Below are 9,798 nucleotides of genomic sequence, written 5' to 3'. Positions count from 1 at the left end.
GACAGGTTTAATGCTGACACCAATTTATGTGTGTAACTTGTGTTCTGAGTGTGTGCTTGTGAAGCTGTGTGTGTCCTCATGATACAAAGCTGCCTCTAACTGTGTTCACCACACTATTTGGTGTACTCTCTAACTGCTAATAGACCACCAGGGACTCTGCTTAGCCAATCACCTGCAAGCTTACACTCCTGAGTGGAGAACAGCACTCTTGCAATGAATAGGGTGAATCGTGGTGAGGGAGGGGGGAATCACCCATCAGAGAGGTACAATACTGTTACCATGGCACCTTGGTATGGTTAAAGAGCAGAGAGCTCTAACTTAACCTGCCTCCACCCCCACCTGCTCCAATGTTTCACCGTCCCTCTCTTCCAGCACACCTTTTACATGCCCTGGAGGAGCATTGGAGCGCTTGGTGGAGCACATCCATGAGAGGTGCTCCTCAGCTAAGCAGGGGTGGAGAGACACTTCCAGCTGGATGCTGGGATCCGGGGAGGAAGCTCTAAAATTAGCCCCAGCATGGGGTGCAGAAACAGGGGAGCGGGGTTGGGGCTGAGGGAGGGAGGGAGGAAGGAAGATGAGTAAAGAGAATGAGGGTGAGAGACTTGTGGGGGAGAAGGAATGCAAGGAGGCAAAGGGGGGCGTAGAAGGTGGTGACAGCACACATCTACTGAGACGCCTCTCTGCACATTCACTAGGCTGTGGCAAATTAAATATCTGAACTAGCACTTCATAAATATACAGGCATACACACACCTTTCCACACACAATTATGCATGTTTATAACACCGGCTCTCATACATCTGCACATTCACTCCTACTCACAAGAGCAAAATGCATACAGTACGCACACACACACAAGCAAAGCACACAAATACCACATCATTAAATGATTTTCTCATTGTGAGATCACTGGGTGGCGATGCTGGGCTTAAACTCCATGAATGGTGCAGTGTCAATGGGCATCTGTGTCCCCGTGTCCCACTTAGTCCCCTGCCGAGGAGCCCAACCTGCTGCTCAGTGTGGGAGAGCAGAGGGCAGATGGGTAGAGTCCGATTATAGAGTTGTCTGACCTCTCTCACAGGCAGCTCACTGTGCTCTGCGCCCAGGGCCAGCACAGAAAGAGTGTTTGTTGTTGGTATTAGGAGCTAAACGGCTTACCGGTTAGCAGACGTGCTCCTAGAGGGTCGAGCACATAGTTTTGACTTGCTGCCAGGCTCTGAGAACCAAGGCCATTCAGGGGCGCTTCACCGGGCTAAAAGGGGAAAAGGAAAAAGAGAGGTGGGTGGAAGAAGGACTTATCTATAATTACAAGATAGTCACAAGTTTGCATAAATTGGATGCTGTGCTTCAGCAAGGGAGGATATATACTTTTACAACTTTAATCATTCAACTAACTTACACATTACTGTATCTTGATTCCAATTTGTTATGACCAAGTGTCCGGTAAGACAACTTGTTATCACTTGTGTGTCACTCCAGCAACATGTACAAAGTTCTATAAACATTCAGGTTTAATTGAACACTCAGTGAAAAGTGTTTTGCTGGGCCAGGGCACATCTCTAGTCCTGTGTCACTCAATTGACTGACTTTCTGTTGGGGATATCCACATTTCCTGACTGGGTTTGATGTCTCTACAGAGATAGCCCACTGCACATCAGAGACTTTGAAGTTGACAGAAGGGAGCAAATACATGTCAACATGTCCGTCAGCTAAACTATTCAATGTGTGCCGCATGTGGCTGCGCATGTTTATTAATATAAGTGGATATGGATAGTACATGCCCAAAGAACACGAAACTGACAGCTTCTGTTATTTCTGTGGGTTTTGCTACTATTAAATCTATGTACAAACCACGGCTAACATAAGTACACAAACTAAAAAGCAAACTGCACACAGATTAAGTTGAAGTACTGCTAACAAACTGTGTCAACTGTGAGCGCAGGCCGAGATGAAAAGGGCTACAGTAATCCCCTCTAGCCTGTCGATTTCCCTAATCTCCTCCTTTTGTTGTTGCTGTAGCCCAGAGGAGGGTGTGACAGGGTCAGGGGTGAAAGCTAAGAGCCTAGATGGATGGAGGAGGAGCGGACAGATGAGGTTTCATGCCCTGAGAAGACTTTGTGCCTTTGGCGGAAACTACAATTCCACTGCAGCCCTCCTTCCCCCCGCCATGCAAGAGATAAGAGTAAAAGAGGAGGGTCCCTTTTGGAAACACAAACAGGTTTTGGACTCACAAGGGTCAAGGGTCAATGATAATCTCCAGTGGTGAACACCTATCCATATTGTACATCTCATCACACATTATCTTATACACATACACGTCCTCTGATTAAAGTGGCCTTTTGTCATTTCTTCAAAGTGTTGGTCTGCGGAATATCTATAAATTCCTTCACAGAGGAATTCCTTGATTAGATGTTTTGCTCTTCTATTATTTTGTCAAACTAGTTTCAAACTTGTTTTGACAACTGCAGGGACAGCATAGTCGCAATGACTGAGACTGTTCATACTTGATATAAATATCTCCTGAATCTAGACTGACAGGACAACTCAAGGTGAAAGACAGAGTGTGACATCTTGGCTTATACACCCACAAGAATGCCCATACTTTTCCTCCATTTTTGAGGTGTGAAGGTCCCTCCCTCCAGCCAAATACCTTTGGGATTATTACCGCACAGTCTGAAACACGCCTGGCCAAAAGACCTACCCATAAACTGGGTAAAAACAACATCCGAGCTGGGAAGCTGGAGAAATCCCCGGCCTTTATGTGAGAGGTGACTGAAGGAGATGAGGTTGCACTAGCATGTCTTCTCCTCTGTGACCCTGGGGGTTGATGGGTTGCGAACAGTGGCTGGCATTGTTTCCTGTAATACCCCCACCCCTCCCCACCCATGCCTTCTCTTCACCCTGTACCCCACCCAGCTGAAGATCGAGTTAACTCTTGCCTGCGGTCACTCCACCTAGCAGGAACTCTATTCTGTACCGCTCTGTATTTCTCTCCTGGGCCGGCTGGCATGAGGTTAAAACTTCAGCCCCGTTTCTCATATGATTCATTACCACTAGAGCCTGGCTGAGGATAAATAAAGGCCATAAGAGAGAGCTGCTGCACCATTGCAGGCAGATATCAATCAGCCAGTGTGCTGATATTGTGTGCTTTCATACTCCTTTGAGAATTAATGTGCAAATGTATTCCTTTGGCCTTTTATCATTTTCAGTTTGAGTGTCAATGCTTCAGAGTTTGTGATAATGTGCACGTAATTGTACGTCTGTAATGCACAAGTGTGTGTTACAGTATACGTGTATACAGAGGGGAGAGGTTCCTTTGTCTTGTTTCAAATGCTGAGGGGCAGAGCAGGAGAGCAGGGCTGGGCCAGCAACTCATAAATCACAGGAGAGGATGGAGAGTAACAGCTCAAATTAAGATAAAACCCCCTTAATTATCAGCTAAACAGCCTGGCGTCCCCTCTCTCCCTGGGCTATCTGTCACCCAGCAAGCAGGCCCAGTCACCAGAGGACAGGCTTTACTGCTCCTCACACAGAGTGGAGCTGCTGACACACACACACACACACACACACACACACACACACACACACACACACACACACACACACACAGACATAATGTCTCTCTTTCCTTTCCCTCTTAAAATGCATGTACTCTTTCTCTTTATCATATAAAACAAGCAAAACTTCACTGGTGCATCTTGGTTCACACACACTACTATTTGACGAGTAGCTGTCAATCAAATTAACTTGTACACATCACTTCTTTGCATCTGTTAACCACCCTCCACACCCACACACACACATGCACATTCTCTCCTCCCTCTTTTCTCTCTTTGCTTATTCACGGTGCCAATTATCATTACCCTAATGACTTCTCAATGGCCCTTAGTCCTCTCCCTCTTCAAAGGCTATCTCTACCATGTTCTCCTCCTCTCTCTCACTTTAGGATCCAATGAGATGTCTGTATATTCTGTGACACACATCCACACACTTGCACATCCACACACGCACACATACAAATACACACACGCAAGCAGCTTCTCTTGCCTTTCCTGGAGGTGCATTTTGAGGCAGTAAGTGGGGAAGTTTGGAGGTCTGAGTCTACTCAAAGCTGGAGAGTGCGGTTGAAGCACACTGATGTGTGTGTGTGTGTGTGTGTGTGTGTGTGTGTGTGTGGGGGGGGGGGTGAATAAATAGAGAGATGGAAAGAGTAGAAGAGAGAGAAAGAACTCTATTTTGGCATTTGTGGTGTTTGAGTGTCTTTTTTTTTTTTTTACCAACTATTCTTCTTTTTTCCCTTCTTCAGTTCTCTTGGATGCAGTGTATTGATTTTATATTAGGCCTGAGCTACCATCTGGCTGCTTTTCATTCCTCTGTTTTTATAAAGCATGGGGAAGAACAGAGAGAGAGAGAGATCGAAAGAGACCGGACTCAGAATTCATTATGCGTTAAATAAAGACAGTGAGAATAAGGGGAGCATACAGAGTAGTGTGTGTATGTGTGTGACAGAGATAATGTGTGTAAGGATGTGTGTGTGTGGGTGTGTGTGTGTGTGTGCGTGCGTGCGTGCGTGTGTGTGTGTGTGTGTGTGTGTGTGTGTGTGTGCTTCAGCACATATGTTGTTATGTGTTGTATTCATGTATGTGAGGAATAGTGGGCAAACAGACTGCCAAGCTACGAAGTACAAAGAGTTCATTTTGACAGTAGTTCCCTGCATTTTCAGAGAGATCTCTTCATAAGCACTTACACATCCCACCCTCAAAGTCCCCTCATCCTTTTCTTCATGGATGTCCCCCATCTACAAATAAGTGGGGAAAAAAATAGTCTCCAGGAGAAGAATGTTTACCCCGTAGAGCCACAAATCTCCATGTCCCTCCATCTTTCCTTTCCTTTTCCCTCCCCATCCCTTAGAAGCACGATAAGCAAGCACGCCACCTTTTGTTATTCAACCCTATCATCCATTGATTTGTTTCATCAATGTGTGATTGTCTGATGACAAATATTTAACATCCTGCCACAGTATTGATCTGAATACTCTGAGTGAAAAGGGAATTGAGGATGTTTTTCTCAGGTCAAGCTCGTATTTGCCCTCTATCTGGTGTACATCCTGCAAAATGCAGGCATCATTTCCATGTCTTCACTGTAAAGGATTGTTTCGATGGGATGCATCTGAAGCTGTTGAAGTGGTACATTGATTTTCATATATATTTAAGGTGTCAAGAAAATTGCTTTTACGGTACTTATGGAATTTGATCAAGAGTTAAGAGTCCAAAGAAATAAGCATAATAAACCTTCTAAAGCTTACAGTTATGATGATGATTTGAGTTTGAAATGTATCAACGGGTCGCCAAATTGTAAGACAATTTAAATTACAACAATAGAGATGCTAGCATTAATAGTTGATTGACTCTGGTGACCCTTCTGGATAAAATCCTTTATAATATACGTATCTATATGGGAACGCAAAAAAATAAAACACGCTGTCTTGATATTGCTGTATTGAATCTTAGATGGATAACAATATGCGGATACCGAGCACATTGTCAGTGGGTGCAATTGTTGGGTACTCACAGCCTGCACTGAGATCCTGGACTGTTCTGTGATTAATGGTAGGGGACGCGCCCCACTAATTGTGGTTCCTGACACAGGCACACGTCCCCAGACAAAGCAGGACAGGGCTGGAGCAGGGTGCCATAGTCAATCACCTTTCAGCAGAAAGCCTGAGTGCTGCTCTGGGGCTTTCGGAGGAAAGAGAGGTCACAGGAAATCTGGTGATGACAGTAGAGGAGAGCTCAGAAGAGACACAAGTATCTAACCAACTATGCAAAGTATAGGGACTGTTTGAGGTTTGGGCATATGGCTGTGATGGAGATTTACCAGAAACAAACAGAGAAGACAGAGTAACAGAAACTAGAGAGGTAGACCGTCCTCACATGGAAGGAAGAGATTTAGTAGGTCCTCCTTTATCCTCAATGGATTATCCTCATTGGATTTGAATTTAAGTCTGCTTCTGGTCTGTGTAACTACATGCACCTGTTGCAGCAATATTAAATCATTACAACGGCATTATTTAATTGCATACCGATGTGTTTTGGAATTATGCAAACATATATTTAAAGAATTCATCACAACACAAATGCAAAGTAATTCAATTCCCAGATCCAATAAACTCTTTTTAGTGTACAGAAACTACAATTTTACAACACGGGTAAGCATTTTAGTCTACTGAACCATGGACTCTGTAAAGGCAGAATAATTGGACCCATGATGCAAATGCTTTGTGCCTCTCTTCCACCTGCCGGCATTGCATTTTTTGAGAGGACAGATGGAAGTCATGAATTGGCTGCAGCGAGGGACCCCAGCCACTCAGCTCTATCAAGAAATCCCTTTATAGGGGGGAGGGAAGCAGACTGTTTTCATATTGTGTCTATCAGCAAAGAGGGTACAATGGGATAGACCCCAGAAAAACAAGTCCACTGCTCTATTGTGGTCTGCCAACATTTACTTCAATAACTTTAGATTGGTGATGAGAGCCCAACACATTCACATTTGTACAGTCAATGTCTACCCTTTAAATTGATATTCATGTGTGTGTTTATGTGTAATTAAGTGTTTGCAAGCATTTGTGTAGATGCATGTATGAACATTTCTTAATTGTACCTTCACAGCCCTATCGTCCTGTGTCCAAGTCATTCAGGCTGAGCCCCCTTTGGCCTCCTAGGCCCCCCAGTCCCCTGTGAGCTTCCCACAAAAAGTCCACAATGCTATTCAAACAATAGACCAAGGGACAAAGAGCACATTTACACAAGTGGAGCCTTCTTTGAAAGCAAAAAGGCACTGTTTGGAAGATTTCCAAACCTTTCTGACCCCCCCCCCCCCCCCTCCTAAAAAAAAAAACAAATCCCTGTTGCCCCTCCACACCCCACCTCTCAATTCTCTGGCTTAAAAAAAGTTCACCATTCCAATGATGGAGACGTGGGAGCCAAATATACTACACCAAGCGTATCCCACCCGCCAATCCACAAGCACCCCCAATTTAGCCAAACCCCCTCTTTACAGGACAAAAGCCCTTTAGAGGCCGAGTGTATGTGAGGGCTCTAGTGGATACCATAGTGGCTTAAAGACCGTGGAGGCCTTTAAGAGACACTTCTTTTACTCCCAGTCTCCCTTCATTTCTCCCTACTCTCTCTCGCCCTCTCTCTCTCTCTCTCTCAGGCAGTGAAAGGTTCAGCAAGGGGTAGAAAGAGTTTTGAGAGGGGAGGGGGCAGTAAAATAGGAGTAGGGGGTGTAGAGGGTGCTCTTATGTCAACATTGTGGTATTTTCCCAAAGATGCATATCGCCTCTATACAAATAGGAGATGTATTTATAGGAGTACATAGAGAGCTGCATGAGAGGAGAGTGTTTGGCTGAGCTTTCTGGCCACGGCCCCCATGGCTCCATGGATGGTCTTCATGGCTAGTGAAATTGTTATTCTTTAGATGCACGTTGGCTGGGAAACACACAAGTTCTCAGGCGACCACACAGTACTCTCCCTCCCAATATGGCTGCCACGCAGAGGAGCCCATTGAAGGAAAAGCTCCAGCACCATACATCTAGACCAGAGCCAATATCGTACAGCCTCTTTGTCACTGTGCCTGGACACACAGCCGTGGCTACGCACCAAGCATGTTTGGGAAAGCAGGAACTTTTTCACTCTCAACTCACAAACCAGACAAGTAATTTCTGATTTAGACCTAAAAACATAGCTGCATTTAGATCTATCAGAAACACATTCTTACTGAGTCACTGAAATTCATTCTTGCGTTTCGTCTCGGAATTGTCTGAACTACTCAACAGATCTCCGAGTACACAACAATAACCTGGTGTTTAACAGCTGTCTACAGCTGGGATCTCATCACGAACCTGTGAGCACAAGACCTTATCCTGCCATTAAAGAAGTCAATCAAACCAGACAACCAGGTAGTATCTCAACTGGCAGTCATGTGATCCGCCCTTGAAAACAACAGACAATTTGATCTATTAAACGTATGTGTCAATAATTAACTTGTTGTCCTTTTGTACAATGTCTACTCTGAGAACAATTGAAAGGACACAAAGTTATTGACACCAAATACATTACATGTATATTAAGTGCTTAGAAGTATATAATTAAGATATTGAAGTGAAAATTATTGTGTAAACAAAAGAATAAATTACCATGAGTATTCAGACCATTTTTAACTGATTCATTGAATAAAACTAACAGAGAACATCCAGCTTTATTTCACAGTGAACAGTTTAATTTAGCGTTTATTCTCCAGCCATTTTGCACTTTCTCTCCCCTTCTCCCTCTCTAAACAGGCTCTCCCAGGTGACATGACAGTCCCTAACAAAACCAGTTTCTGCTGTTTGCTAACGCTGCAGCTCTCTGAGCATCACATTCACAACAGGCTCTGCAATACCACACAGCAGGCGGCGGGTACAGCAGCGAGCACATACACACCTGAATAACACAGACAGGGTCCTGCAGGGAGCTTCTGTTTGAATGTGTGCATGTGTGTGTGTGTGTGTGTGTGTGTGTGTGTGTGTGTGTGTGTGTGTGTGTGTGTGTGCGTGTGTGTGTGTGTGTGTGTATGCTCGACAGCAGTGATACAGGTTGATCACTAGCCCTGTTAGGTAGCATTGACGTCTCCACCTCAGAGCTCGCACACAGGGGAGTTATTGATTAGCATTAAGCATCCATGCAGATGGCCAATAAAGAGCAGGTGAGCCAAAGAGGGCCTGGGGAGTGGGAAGAGGGGGGGGTTGGTGTGTTTGTGTGTGTGTGTGTGTGTGTGTGTGTGTGTGTGTGTGTGTGTGTGTGTATAGCTGCAGAGGGAGGAGCGGTGAGTACGAGGGCGTAAGGTCATCAAAAACAACGCAGATGGAGAGAAAAACAGACAAATTAGAGCAGACTTAATGTTGGAGAAAATACAATATTGCAGAATGGTTGCAATTTTCTTTTGGTTACATGCATTGCATTTGGAGTGATATCCTAATTACTTGAAGGTACATTTGTCAAGAAAGACAGAGAAGATAAAAATGTGACCCAGGTTGTGGAGCAGGTGTAAGTGGCATAAATCCACCAGGAAGCAACATTGTCGAGTCTTCCTTATGGTGCTGCTTCTGGCTTTAATATGGTACAGCTTACTGCAGGCTTAAATGGTATTGTGCATCAGTCCAACACGTTCTTGTCACATCTATCTCTTGGGGATATACTGCCGGCACTTCTATGATTCACTGATGACCGTCGGGGTGCACACAAAATATTCTACAGTTTGAACGTTCCTCAAACAGAATATACTGTGCAATGAATTCCAAACTATTTCAGATTTGTTGCCCTGACTGACATTTTTTTGGAGACTCCTAAAGAACAAAATTAATTGCCAAAAGAAATGTCACCTTTAACGTCATATTTATTGTTATTTAGTTACTCAATAAAACATATACAGATATATACAATATGCAGGAAAACAGACGACTGCACTTTACATATTAAAAAAAGAAAACCAAAAACAAATATCAGTTCATAAATTGCCGTCACAGTCCTCTGTCTATCGTTTCAGAAATTCAAATTCAACAGAAGCTTTATTTAAAGATTACAAGATTGCCTAACACACAGCAAATTTTCTTTTATTATACATGTGCAATACCAATAGTATTTTTTTCAATTCCCTTATTAAACAATCCCTTGACTTCCATTTTCAGTTCTCATTGGCTAAATTGTATGCAAGATGAGCTTATAAGGTTGATAGGAGAGGTGAGTACAAGAGAAAAGA

Source organism: Clinocottus analis, unplaced genomic scaffold (genome assembly GCF_023055335.1).
Source record: "Clinocottus analis isolate CAN_PGR_092001 unplaced genomic scaffold, fCliAna1.0.p SCAF_7, whole genome shotgun sequence".
Classification (NCBI taxonomy): Eukaryota; Metazoa; Chordata; class Actinopteri; order Perciformes; family Cottidae; genus Clinocottus; species Clinocottus analis.
This window is presented reverse-complemented; position numbering follows the sequence as displayed.